This window comes from Lonchura striata, chromosome Z, assembly GCF_050655825.1.
Source record: "Lonchura striata isolate lonStrDom1 chromosome Z, ASM5065582v1, whole genome shotgun sequence".
In the NCBI taxonomy this organism is placed as follows: Eukaryota; Metazoa; Chordata; class Aves; order Passeriformes; family Estrildidae; genus Lonchura; species Lonchura striata.
Window position 1 is genome coordinate 78,834,619 of NC_140740.1, and position 14,817 is coordinate 78,849,435.

Below are 14,817 nucleotides of genomic sequence, written 5' to 3' on the forward strand. Positions count from 1 at the left end.
GGCCTGGATCAGCAGTAGTGTGACCAGCAGGACAGGGCAGGGATTGTCACTCTGTACGGGCACTGGTGAGGCTGCACCAAAGAGCTGCTCTGGTTTAAATCCTGCCTGCAGTTCAAGGACATGAAGGTGCTGGAGAGTGTCCAGAGAAGGGAAATGGGAGGTGGTGAAAGGTCTGGAGCACAAATCATATGAGGAGCAGCTGAGGGAAGTGAGGTTTTTTAGTCTGGAGGAAAGGAGGCTCAGGGGTGACTTTATTGTTCCCTACAACTGCATGAAAGGACATTGCGGCCAGGTGGGGGTTGGCCCCCAGTCCCAGGTGACAGAAGCAGCACATGGGGAGATGTCCTCAGGATATTCCAGGAGAAGTTTTGACTGGATAATAGGAAAATTTTCATTGCCATAAGGCTTGTAAAACATTGGAACAGGCTTACTAGAGAAATAGTTGAGTCACCATCCCTAGAGGTATTCAAATGATGTAGATGTGGCACTTAGGTATATGGTTTATGGGTGGACTTGGCATGGTTATGTTTACAATTGGTCTCCATGATCTTAAGGGTCTTTTCAGCATAAATAATTCTATGAATTAAGGTTTATCTAATTTACATGTGTTCTTAGTCTCCCCCTTCCTAGCATTTTGAGTCATGAAGGAGAAAGGCACCTCAGGGTAAATCTATTTCTGCTGGTTCATTGTTTATTTGACACTGAAAGCCACAGGAGTAGCTTTCTTTAGGGCTTGTCCAAACAGGCTGGCAAAATGTCACAGCATTACTGTACTAGTTTCAGCATGAAGATCTGTTCAGAGAATTTTGTTATTACCTCAATAAAGTTATGGCTTTGTACAATGGTATTTCTGGTTTCCCTTTTTTTTTTCCTTCACCATGAGATATGTAATGTTTATACTATGCACTGAAATAAACAAAGATCTTGAGAAGAAAACAATGGGCAAACATGAAGTTACAAACTACATCAAAGTATGTACTCAAGAGTGATAAAATAATCCTATTTATTTTCTGAATTTTCAACTAGGGCAGCATGGAAATATATTTACATTCACCTCAATTTCTGAAGGCAGTAATAGGCAGATTTACAATGGTTTGAGAGTCTGGGTGTGGGGATGTTAACAATTTTCTTAAAACTTTTTCCTTTATGTAGTTTCTCCAAAGATTGAAAATCAAAATCAAACATATAATAATCTATGAGCTGCTTTCAGCCCAAATAAACTTTTATTTTGCTTTTCCTTTCTTTATAATATGTTTGCTTGCAGGAAACTATCAGGATCACATGAGTTGAAATAGAATATCAGGCTTTCACTTCTGCTTTCCTGTGTCATGTTAGCAGTGTGTTTTATAACACAATCATGGGGAATATATTTGAGGGTTTCTGGTCTTTGCTCAGCAGACAAAAAAAACCACTTTGGTTAACAGTCTTGTTGCAGGAGCAAAAAACTGTGTGGAAATACTGACTGACCAATTTTCCCTTTCAAGCTCACATTTTCTCATCACATGTTGAAGATTCTGCTGAGGCCTTTTGGTGTAATAATGTATGACACAGACACGTATGTACGTGTACAAAACTGTCAGCGGTGGGGGCTGGCTGTGTTTATTGGGGTCTAGTTTGCAAATGGAACAATTCTGAGCAATTCAGCGTTTAATAAATTCAACGTCATCCTTAAGAAAAACATTTAGGCTGAAGCAGCTTAGAAGCAAGCTGCTGCTGCCCCCCGGTGCCCATCAGACACTGAGCCGGTCTGCAGCCAGGGGCGGGGATGCGAGATGAAATCCGGCAGTGAGATAACTCCAGTATCTGCTCTCATCCTTTTCTCCACATCACAAAAGCCAGCAGAACCTTCTCACTCAGGTAACTCTCCAGAATGAATAGTCATTACTTAACCCGGTCCCTCAATTCCTTTCAAAAGTCATCTGAGTGGATTGCCTCTTCCAGTGCTCCTAATTAAAAAGGTATAGCAACTAAAACAGTGCCTTCAAATAGAGCTGGGATACAAAATCTCCATTTTTGTAATGACCCTTAAAGGGTTACTTTGCTCCATTGTTTAGATTATTCTGGACGAACAACTTGCTTACACAGATGCTACAATTCTGACTCATTTTTTGTTCCTTATAATCCATTATTAAGCCTATTTCTTTATATGTAACTTCAGAAAAGATAATTCAGAATTTAAAAGTGCTAAACATCTGGGGAAGATATGTGAAGTTTCATATATGTAATTGAATTTCAGCTTTATAAAAAACTGAACACAATTGAGGCTTTACTAGGGTCTTTATAATGGATTATGCCCTAAAGAACAAATTTGTTTCTGCATAGCATCCAACAAGGAAAGGCAATTGTTCAGAGATCTTATAGGTCTTCTAGGAATATTAAAATGTATCTTCATCCAACACTGATTCAGTAGGGCATGGCTTACAACATGATTGCTAAAATCTACAACTCAAAGTTCCTATCTCTTATTATAACAAAAGAAAAATAGGAATAAAAATACAAATATAAAAAATAAAATAAATAGTTTGACTTTAAAAATCCTAAAATTTATAATAGAAATAAAATTTTATCTGAGGTGCATATTAAGCTAATGCATCTAGGCAAGCTTTTAAAATGTTTAGACAGTTCGGAAAATATTAGAGACAACTATCAGTGTAGTATTTTCTTACTAAAATTAAATGTTTAAATGTTTCCTATCATTGTAAGTTTAATTTATTATGCAGGTCATCATAGTCATAAAATAAGCAAATGAGGGTACAGGTGAATAAAAATCCTTTTGTTTGTCTCATGCAATAATCTATGACAAGAATGGTATTTTAGAAATACTCATATTAAGAAATATGATATTAAGAGGTCTTTATTGTTTAATGGGAAGCTCCAGACTCCTTGAAAAATAAAGTTCATTGGAACTCGTTGAGGCTGGAAAAGCAAACACCTTTAGTGGTCCAAAAAAACATTTTGGTTGAGGATATTTTTTAATGGAGTGTTTTCTAGTACAAATAAAATGAAATTATGTAAAGTGCACAAAGGTGATATGAAGTGTAGATACCTTTATTTCCTTGCATTTTTGCTTAGAGAATCAAGGGAGTTTAGTCATGAAGTTATTTTCATAACCATCTGTCATCCTCTGTCCTTTACTTCTTTTTAAGTTAAATTGCTTGTAAGAGTTGACAGAATCATAAGTACAAGAAATTGTAAAAAGATGCAGCACTGTTAATAGTATATTAAGATTTTTCTTAGCCATCTATTACATTTCAGCTTAATTTGTTATCTAATTAACAGACATGAACATGTTTACACTATCATGGCTAATAGAAGAAGCAAACATAATTGTTAAAATCAGGAATAATTACACTTTATAAATCGTAGATAATAGCTTTAGGTCATATTTACATCTGTCAGCAACAGAACAGTCCTTGCAGCTCCCCGCTTACACCATGATAGAATTTAAACACTTTGCACTTGCATTACTGAAGGAATTTGAATTAATATAGAATCTGAAATTTAAGAACACTGTGACTAGAGTTGTTCACAACCGTGATTCCAGCTGTCTAATCAAAACACTAATCACCTATCTGTTTTCTGCAGTTTGTCAGAGTTGTAATTGTCATGGAAAAATATTCCTCATGCCTCCACCTTTACTGTAAAAAGCTTTCCAGCAAAAATCACAAGGTCTAGGTTATGAAAGAACAGGTTGTCCTACAGAGTGCATTCTGACCTTGGCTGCAGATTTACATTTCCATTATGAACCACTACTCATTACAAATAAAACACAGCTGGTATGTGAATTTAAATCCTCTCACCTTGATTAAACAGACTTTGAAGAAAGGAGCTATGCAGGTGAACAGCATCCTACTCCAAAAGTGCAGTGAATGTACACCAGAGCTTTTCCAAGGCTGTTGCTGATGTATCAGGATCAGGCCAGTGTGACAGCTGGATGCACACATTTATTTACTGTACTCTAGAGAGTGGAGTTGGTGAACCTGCTGTGCTACAGACTGCAATATTGAGGGATAAGCATTGTCTTTTCATTCTGTGCTTATGTGTTATCCAGCATAATGTGGTCTTGGTTTGTAAAAAAAGATCTTGAGTGATAACCCAGAATACAGAGGAGAAGTAATCATTATGGTAGTACCATAATGGATTCTCCCAATTCCATTATGGAGGCAAAAATTCACACTTCTGACTACTAGATTTGTTATAAAAACAGATATAGTACAGACCTTCAGGTAATTTAATAAATTTTGTTGGAAAATTAAAAACTTAGGTTATTAATAAAAGGTCCTGCATGGTGCAAGGTCCTGCAGTTCTTACTCCAGAATTGAAAAGTTCTTTTTAAGTCTTACACATGTTAAATAGATATTCAAGTAGATGAGTGGTCTGCCTATTTTATAAAATGTGATTTCTTCTGGGTTTTTTAATGTTATGTGGAAATTGATTTCATTCAATTCAAGATGATTCAAAGGAGTATGCCTTCATATACATACTTCATACAAAGGAATACACTTTCATGTGTGATTCAAGGAGGAATCACATGATCTCTTTTAATTCCAAACAAAGTCTGAATCACAGTATTTTCGACCCTCAAAAAAATCATTTTGTATATCCGGTCATTTATTGTTCACAGATGCAGAAATGTGGATTAAGAAAACTCCATGGTAAGAAGAATCAATACCTCAGTGATAATTGAACAAACTGGAAATATGAAAATAAGATTCAGAACCTCTTAAGAAAAGGGAAACAACTCCTACTGACAACAGTATAAACTGAATATATTTGCTGCTGCATTATTTTCAAGTGCATCTAATGCTACTCTGATTTCCTTGAATATAATAATGACGTTAATTAACTCTAAAAATATTCTTGGATTCATCACTTATTTCATTCTTTTCAGGTCGTGTTTTTACTACAGTGTGACATATTTTGTTTGGAGTGAAAGATGGATGAAGGACATAGAATACTGATGTGTATGCATAGAATTTGGGTACTTTTCAGCTTCACAAATTATTCCCTTCATAAGACATTTAATGTCCTTATGTTTTTCTTAGGTTAAAAAAGAAGTTTCTTGACAACTCCTAATTATGAAATCATTAAGGCTGGAAAAAGACCTCCCAGATCATCCTTTGAGTTCAACTTTTGACCAAACACTTCATCAACTAAACCACAGCACAAAGTGCTATGTTCAACAGCTGGGCCCAACCCCCTCCTTGTCCTGTAAGTGCTGCCCAATGTGCCCCAGGATAACCTGGTACCTAAACCTCCCCAGCACTGAGGTCAGGCTGACAATTCTGTATTCCCTGGATCCAACCCTTCCTGCAGATGGGATCACACTGCCCAGCCTCCAGCTGCCTGGGGCCTCCCTGGTTACCCAGGACTGAAGATAAATGGTGGTGGGTGGCTTGGTGAGCTCTTCCTGCCCTCCCTCAGTGCCTGGGAGAACCCCACCCAGTGCCACACACTTGTGAGTGTCCCAGGGGCACAGCAGGTCATGAACTGCTTCCTCCTGGACTGCCTGGAGTCTGTTCTGGTCTCCATCCCTGTCTGCCACTCAGGGGCTGGCTGCCCTGAGCTCACTGGGCTTTCTGGTAATAACTGAGGCACAGATGGCATCAAGCAACCCGGCCCTTTCCTCATTCCTGGTGACAATTTTCCTACTCTTCATCCAATAAATTATTAAGATTTCCCTTGACTGTCCTTTTGTTGTTAATATATTTATAAAAGCACTTTTAATTATCTTTCACAGCACTGGTCAGATTGAGTTCTAGCTGAGCTTTTGCCTTACTAATATTCTCTCTATATGACCTATTGACATCCTTGCAATTTTCTTGAGTTGCTTGCCCCTTTTTCCAAAGGTGGCAAACTCTCCTTTTTATCTGAGTTCCAGTAAAAACTTCTTGTTTAGTCAGGCTGTGTTTTAGCAAATAGGGACAGCCTGCTCTTGCATCTTTAAGATTTTCTTCTTAATTATGTCCAGCCTTCCTGGACCCCTTTGTTATTAAGAGCTATTTTGCAAGTGACTGTCTGAATCAGTGTCCTGACCAGGACCAAGTCTGCCCCCAGTATACTCAAGGCAGAGCTTTTACTCATCCTCTTCCTTATTTCACCAAGAACAAAGAAACTCCATCATTTCATGGTCAGTGTGCCCAAGGATGGCCTCTGAGCACCACACATCCCACAGCCCTTCTCTGTCTTGAGCAGCAGCTCTGGCAGGGCAGGTCCTGGCAGGTTCCCTCCCAGCTGTGTCTGGAATTTACCCTCCACACACTGCAGGAGCCTCCTAGCCTGTCTCCTCTCCACTGCTGAGTTTCCAGCAGACATTGGGCAAGTCAAAGTCTCCCACAAGAGCAAGGGCTGGTGTTCATGAGACACCACTGACAGAATATTTCACTCCATCCTGGCTGGGGGGTCTGGGACAGGCTCCCAGCAGGATCTCTGCCTTGTTGGCCATCCCTCTGCCTGTCACCCACGGGCTCTCAGCCTTGTGCCCACTGTCCCTGAGCTCTGTACAGCCAAACCCTCCCCAGGGCACAGGGCCACCCGCAGCCCCTCCTTCCTCACCTGTCCCTTCTGGGAGCTTGCAGCCAGCCCTGCAGCACTGCAGCCATCCCAGCAATCCCATGGTGAGAACTGCTCCACGGCTTCCTGCTGCCAATGGCTCCCATGGTTTGTCACCTGTGCAGGTGCATTGCTGCAGCTGCACTGCAGCTGGGCTGTGCATGCAGGCTCATCTCTAGTGAGAATTGTCTTGTCTTTTTCCCTTTCAAACCTGGCTTAAAGGCCTCTCAATCAACCCTGTTAACTCAACAAACCCAGAGATGCAGAAGAGTTTTGCAAGCGACACTGATCCTACAGTGTGCTATGCTCCCATGAAATACTTGTCTTTTGAGGATTATTACTGAAATTTTTTTACCCCACTTTTCTTGGAAAAGTGGTTCATCTGGTTTCAAGTGGTTCATCTGGAAATTAGTGATTTTTTTTTTTTTTTTTTTTTTTTCTGAGATGTTTACATTTTTACAATGAAACAAGCTTGCTCTGGCAAAAAAAAATTGTCTGTTTCCCTATTGGGTGTCTATCAAAGGGTCACAGCAGAATCTCAGTGTGTTCCTTGCAGCTCAGAAAGCCTGTCTTAATCTTTCTCAGAAAGCAGGAGTCTAAGAAAGAAGTAGAGGAAGATCATTCTCTATTTTTCACCAATCCCTAGACTGGACACAGTACTGTTTCTTATTTATGGTTATCTTTTTCTTGATAGCTGCATTTCAAAGAATTGAGATTTGCTGGGGAAGAGAAAGAATTTTAAACATAGTTTTCAGACAGGGAAGGAAGTAATGGAAATTACATACTTATTCTAAGCCATTTTCCCTCAGGTGATGTGGCAGCACTGCAGAGTCAAAGGAGAAAAACCCATTGCAAGGACACATCATTACATTTACAGTACAACATGACAAGGTAACGGCTGATTTCATCTCTCTGTTCAAAATTATTTTCCTTTTGGCGTGTAAAAGAATACATTACCAGTGCATTTGCAGAGTGCTAACCTAGACAACATCCATGAGGGTGTCTATACAGCCTGCCATTCTCTGGCTTGCTGAACAGCAGTGTATTCAAGCAGCCTGAGCAGGGACCATGTCCTGCACTCTGATCCCAACTCTGACATCCCTGAGGTCTACTGCAGCCCTAGGTACAACTCTTGGACCCCAAAAGGGGTCTCCAAACTTTGCCATTCATAGAACTTCAAGGGAATGATGATGGAGCAGCATTACTTTTTACTGGCTCTTTGACTTTTAAAAATGATCAGTCAAGTCAGCCGTTGTCCACATAAACAAATAACCAGCAGTTGGAAATCTTATTGATGTCTTTAAGCAGAATTCTCTGTATTTTAATTAGAATTCTCTGTATTTTTAAGATCTGAGTCTTTAAGCAGAATTCACTGTCTCCCTTCTTTTGATCTCTGTTGCAGATGGAACCAGATGATATCATTCTCACCTTTAACCTCCCTGTTGAATGTAAAAAGATACTATCAGGTGCATTAAGCAGATGTTGCTCAATGTTTATGGAAAGCTTTTGCATTTTACAACCTGTTTTGCTATTGTCTTGGAAGATGTAGTGCTGAGTTACAGATCACATCTTCTTTGGCACTCAACTTGGAGCTCTGTGCATACTGAAATGAATGTTTCTCAAAATTGATTAGGGGGAACCTCCCCAAACCAGAGACCACAGCAGACCCCTGAAGAGGCCCACCAGGCACAGTGACTCATATTTTATAAAGTGGCCCAAGTTAAAAAAATTATGCAATATGTAGGTGTAACTACGTACTAGATAGGTGAGTTTATGTAGATTTAAATGCATAAATTCTCTTGCTTTTTATCTCTTGACATGCGTGCTCTGTGAAAAATATCCACCATTCACTCTGCACGGAATTAGAAATATTTCATTTCTAAGAGTCTTTGTTTGTATTTAGGGAGTCCCTAAAATCAGCAACATTATAGGACATCCAGAAGACATAACAGAAGAACTTAAGACTTTTTTCATCCATATAGTGGGACATGTCCAGCACTAAGGTGAGGGGCCTAAGCAACACAGCATGGATATTTCTTGGATTTTACTACTTTTCAGGCCTGTATAAGTGAGAGATTGATTTCCAAGAGTGCACTGTTGCAAGCACTAAATTCACATCAGAAGAAAAGAAGCCATACTTTGCTCATTTGTTTGCTTTGTGATTTCTTCTTTTGCCACACCTCCAATCACCCTGCAGAAGTGCTTCTGAGCATGCTGACTGGCAGGTGTGTTCCTCTGAAAATACAGACATGCCCTTGTCATCAGGTAATCCATGTGCCAAAATGGAATACTGTTTTTAGCTGCAAATGTTTTTAGTTCCAAATGCTCCTCACTGCCCAAGAGCTAGAGGTTTCTTCTCGTTTCACTACAGCATGAGAAATATGAGAAACATCTAGGATGTCTAAGGACGTTCTGAAATTGACTTTGGATATTAAATTGTTCCCAAGGAGATCCCTAGTAAATGAAATCTACTTAAAAAATTCATACTAGATTTCAGCATTTACCTTGTGTCCATAATAAGAGGTAGTAACTGATGAGTTCCTTCATTGTTTCAACCACTTCTAAATTTTTTCCTGCATAAGAGAAAGGTAAATTTCTATGATACTGCAAGAACTGTTTTCTATTAGACTTTGCATAAGATGCTGATCTGTATATGGGGACATGCCTAGTTTATATCTTGTCTGTTTGGAGGACTATATAGGTCCAAATATTCAATTAAGTACCAGGGAATTATATAAGATATCTGAATCTAGACGAATAAAATTACAATAATAGATTAGCCAGAAAGCATGTTTTTTAATTACTAGATAGGAAGGTACCCCTCAGAAATATCCTAGATAAACATCCACTCAGTCAAGAAAACAAGGTTGTACTCCTCTCTGCATCTGCTTGGAACTATATCAAAGAATGTCCAAACAGCACTAGCAATCTGTGATCTCTCATTTAGGAGTTAGTTTGAAATCTAAGAGATAACAATAACCACACTTTTGATTTAGTGGTATTATCACCACTTCTGAAATTCTGCTGTCAGGTTCCAAATATTCCATCTTTTACATCTGCAGACAGAAACTGAGCACTTGGAAGGGTCTGCAATGCATAGGCTGTGTTTGATCCTCTCTCCAGATCCCAGCAATGTCTATTTTTGTCTATCCAGTGGAAGAGATTTTTAATAATGGTATTCAAGAGTATATTATTTTTTCCACTCATCTCTGGTGCTGTTTTCAGATTACAAAAATATTTTACCATGGCACTTCTACAGATTTTTCCAATACTTAATTTTAAGAGGTCTTTTTCTGTACTATTTTAGTTGCTCTGCTTTTCTTGATGCCTTTTACTGCCCAGAGAATACAAAATCTGGTGTAGGTGCTTTCTTCTCCACAGTGCTACCTGTGAACTCTGATCACTTTTTCTTAGCTGTTTGGCTGTCACTTTCCTTGGAACTGACATCCATTTTGGTACTAAGTTGTTACTTTAGTGTTTCACTGCTCTGAACAGACCAAGTACTGAAGGTGCCCCTTCATGTGTAAAACTACTTTTAACCTTCAAGTTGAGTACAGGAGTAGTGTATGACCAAATTGGACATGAGGTAGAAAGACTGGAGACACTTTCCATACCTCCATTTACACTTCCTGGACAGGATATGCTGTATCAGTTTTAAGAACTCCTCTCTCTGTTCTAAGGCTATAGCACAAGCAGGCCTTGGATAATTTTTATATGGGTTTCATCCAAAAACTTTGAAGTGATATTGTATCAGCAGGGTCCAATGAATACAGAGGTTATCAACAAACTCTAACTCACTTTTTTTTTTTTGTAATTAGATATTCAACATACTCTGATTTTATTAGGTACTCATGACATATGCTCTCACTTTGATTCAATTTCCCACCTTTTAATGTTTGGCAGAGCAACAGGAGAAAGCACAATAATATAATGGATGACAGTTATGCATCCTTCTGATGGACAGCTAGTGAATTCCTAAATGAAAGTTGAACTAGTTAGTCAAGATCTTTGTTTTCTCCCTGCTCTCATCTAAAACTAAATTCTTTCCTCTTTCCTCAAGCATTTCTTCCCTGTTCAAAATTCATTCATTCATTTCCTACCACTTACACTCTGTAGCTCAGTGGGAAAAGGCCAACTCAGCCTCTGATTTCAGGCTGTAGTTCAAGCCAGAAATGGATGTCCTTATAGAAAAAGTAAAGAACTCCAGAGCTCATCTTGAGAGAATGTTCTTGAACCCCACTATAAAAAACCCCACAACATCCATAAAGGAAAAAAAAAATAATAAAAAAAAACAGGAGATAGAACTCAAGGCATTTATACAGATTTTCATGTGAAAGTGCAGAATACTCATAGACTGAGCTGAGTGCTTGAACAAGTCAACATTATTTACTGATTCAAATTACATGCATGTTCTTAATTCTTTATTAGAAAAAAAGCTCTATAAGCATCTTCTGATGCTTTTTCACTTAGTACCTTCCAGAAAAAAAGACAGAAACAACTGCAGGTTTCAGTTTCAGTTACCCAGATAGAAAATCTAGCAATGTTCTGGCTATCCTTAACAGTGACAGAACAGCAAATACACCTTTGCCCATTTATTTCTCTCTACAAATACATTTAAATGCTTGTCTTTCCACAAGACCTGCTGTAGAGGACAACTGAAGCCTCAGAGTTCTGGCTCCATATAATGTGGGAAGTAGTGAAGGTAAAAAGATTTCCAGAAAGCTGTAAAAGCAGGCCTTAGAAACAGAAAGAGCAGAAAACTTAGAACTAGCTGCAAAGTCTGAAAGTTGGAAAATGTTACAATAGTACAGCTAGCAAGGACATGAAACAATAGCTTGAGTTTTAGGCTTGGCTGAGATAGACCTTAAGACTGCAGAAAATATCCTTGGGATAGTAGAAGGTTTTAAGCTCAATAATGAAGTATTGTGTATTGTTAATAGAGAGCAAACAAGCAAACATTGTGTGAAGCAGGTGTACATGTACTTCTAGTAATTGGCTAGAACAATTGTCTGAAAACTTCAGCAATACTCTATTGGCTAAAAAGTTTTTTAAATGCTCTGTAACAAAGAAATCTTTGGCTGCTGCTGGCAGGACATGAGCTGTTGCCACCTTTCTATTGTCTCAACCATGAAATGAGGCTGATGCTGCAATAAAGCTCAAGGAACATAACCCAGCAGTCCCATCCTGTTCATGGAAAACTGCCAATACAATATTTGACACTTGATTTAAAAGAGCTGAATCTGTCAGTGAAATTTAGCAAGTCCTCCAAACAAAGGTTGTGAAGAAAACCTAGAAAGTGTGGGTTTGCCTTGACATTCTCAACCCTAAGTCAAGGAATCTTAAGAATATCCCACTTTCTGTGTAGAACACTAAAACTGGAAGTATAACAATATCTAAGTCTAGTGAAAAACAGCCATTGTTCATATTTGTGCCCAATCTTCCAGGGAGGGCCTCAAGAGGCTGTAAAGTCAGGAGAAACAGAGGATTGCTTTGTAACTGCCAAGTATGAGAAGTAGGACATCAAATGTGTCAGGGTTTCAAACATCCTGTTATCTTCGCAACATTCCATTCAAAGTTACATTAGTTTTGGTCCCTAACAAGAGCAGATCATCACTACTAATGATACAAACCACTTCAAATTTAAACTAGCAGGGCACTGAGCCTGTGTTGCAGCAGTAACACCACGGAAACTCTGGCTATGCCTAAGGTTCTCAGTCAAGTTCTAACTCTGGCTATGCCTAAGGTTCTCAGTCAGCCAGGGACAAATGAGGAACCCTCTACCTACTGCAGCCCAGCCAGCAGTACACAGAAATGCTGGAAAGGCAGAATGCTTTGTCTTCTGGCTGTTGCCTTCTCTTGCTTTGAACAGCCATGTCTTTTCAGTGCTCCAGGCAGCCTAAATCTTACTGACAACACTTCTTCAATTTGGCAGGCTTTGTAAAAGTGTGTTTCAGCCCTATTGCAAGGGTGTAAATCTTAAGAACATTGCTAAGTCCAGTGTTTGCATTTGAGAGTGTTCTGCTGAGTTCTGGCCTACAAGAGCCACGGCATGGGGTCTTAATGACTACAATGATTATCTCAGGGGAGAAGATTCTTCCTGTCTACAGGAAATTCATCGTAGTAAAGCAGGATTTGATGGAATCTGTGATATTTAAATGATTCCAAGATTGTAGAAAGTCTCTGTTTTTCTGCCCTGCTGCCAAAGAAGAAATTGTAATTCATCTGTACTGGTTTTCAAGGTTGTTTATTCTGTTTGTCTCTAACATGTTCTGCTGCCCTGCTGCAGCTCTGTCCTGCAGGGCAGCGTGTGGGGCTCTGCCCTCAGTGGGATGTTACAAACATTAAATACCAGAAACTCCCTGGGCTGGATTTACAATAACGTGCCAATATCTGTCACCTACGTTGAACAGTGTGTCCCCAGCCTGAACCAACAGAAAAATGCCAAACCATTTCTTCTTCTTCCATGTCTTCCAATTTCCTCCATCTTGTCCCCTTTGGACCCCTTATATAGAATCCTAAAATTCTATTTTTGCACCCATGCCACAATAATTATTGCTTATATCAAACACTCAGAGCTTGTAATTCATCCTGTAAGATTGAAAACTCTTTTCCATGGCCAGAGATCACAGACAGTGTCTCCTGGGGCTCTGTACAGGGGGGTTCCTGACCCCCTGCCAGGGTCCCAGACCTTCCAGAGCAGCCAGATGGATGCCCAGGATTCCCAGAAGGATTGATTTCACCTTTTAAAATAGTATCACAGCAATTTAACAAGATACAGTTATTATGAAATATTCAAGTAGTTCCAGTAAAGGCAAAATAGCAAAAATTAGTCCTTCTTGTAGTACTGTGCTGAGAAAAAGCCTGTTTATCTCCAAATACAGGAAAGATCAAAAAAGGGCTATTAAAATGCCTCTGCAGTGTTAATCTTTTAAAATCACTATTTTTAAAAAAGATTAAGCTTTGGCCACTGGAATCTTTCTGTTTTCAAATCTTCTTCTATTGCTAAGCTGCAAGGCTGTACAAGTAGACTTCTACTTCAATTAAAAGTACAGCATTAATAAATCAGTTTCTGCTCACCCCTCAAAATGTTGATTGTCCCTGCTCTACAGGGCACAGCATGTATTTAATACAAATGTCAGCAGCCTTTAAAAACCATTTTATTTACATTGAGAAATAATGTCGAGGTTGTATACAATATTAGTATTTATGTCTGTAAACTCACAGAAACACACACATATAATTAGTGGCTGTGGCTCACTTGCAGTGGTGGAATGATCTAGCTCATTATAAAGACCACTACAGTACCTTAGAGGTTAAGTTCTGTGTCTCATCCATAGAAGGTTGGATGGATCATAACAGCACATCTCCCTTTTTCAAGGTCAATTACAGACCTTAATCACCAGCACCTCAGGAATACAGTACATACAGTATCTACTGTACTTCTAGCCTGAAACTGCATTTTAAGGAGTGAGCAATTTTCTCAGCTGTAATGGAATGTCATTACATTATGCCACTCCTTAGATGCCAACAAGAAACATGCTCCATCTGCTGTTGCCCTCTGCTTTTATAGGCCATTTTACTGGTATGCACACCACAATTCTGCTTTAGACTCAGCAATAGCATTAGCAAGTACATCAGCACTCTGTGAGCTGAAACTCTGAGCTCTGGACCACTTATAACTGATCACCACTTACCTCTGAACAGGCTGCAATTCTGCTTTCTCTTGTCACAAAGCACTGTCACCCATTAGACATGTGCTCTTCTATCCAGAGCTAACAGAGTTCTTCTAGTGATGTGACCAACTCTCCCATTTTGGTGGCAGATCTTTTTGCTTGAGGACAAGGATACCTGCACTTTAGCATCCCATGAACTCTCCCACCTGGGTCAACTCCCAAGTCCTCAGCCCTGGCATGAGCAGTAACTACTCACCACAGAGTCAGTCCTGCAGAGAAAAGCAGTTTGCCATTTGGACTTCTGTGTGGCAACCTCCCCTGTGTAACTTCTCCTGGTTTCTCCTTTCCCTGTCCCCCCACTGGATTGATATCCCTGGTGGTCACCCCCCTTTCCCTGGACACCAAACCCCTCTGCCCAGCCCTTAGCTCTGCCTCCCATTCCTTCCCCTTCTTGAGCTGTCTCCTCCATTGGCCTCTTGCCAGGCAATCATATTTGTAAGACTTTCCTATTTCATCTTCCCCAACAGTCAATCTCTTTTTTACCTCACTGCGTTCCCTTCAGCCACATGTGATATCCTCTGCTGGAATAAAA

General features: G+C 39.5%; 1 long non-coding RNA gene across 1 annotated transcript; it reads left to right on the forward strand.

The window, feature by feature from the left end:
* The first annotated feature begins 16 nt into the window (after positions 1 to 16).
* On the forward strand, positions 17 to 10,856 carry LOC146763899 (uncharacterized). The gene is made up of 3 exons (XR_014951445.1): positions 17 to 5,211; positions 7,362 to 7,443; positions 7,955 to 10,856. It is a non-coding gene; the product is annotated as an uncharacterized LOC146763899 (long non-coding RNA).
* Positions 10,857 to 14,817: the final 3,961 nt, after the last annotated feature.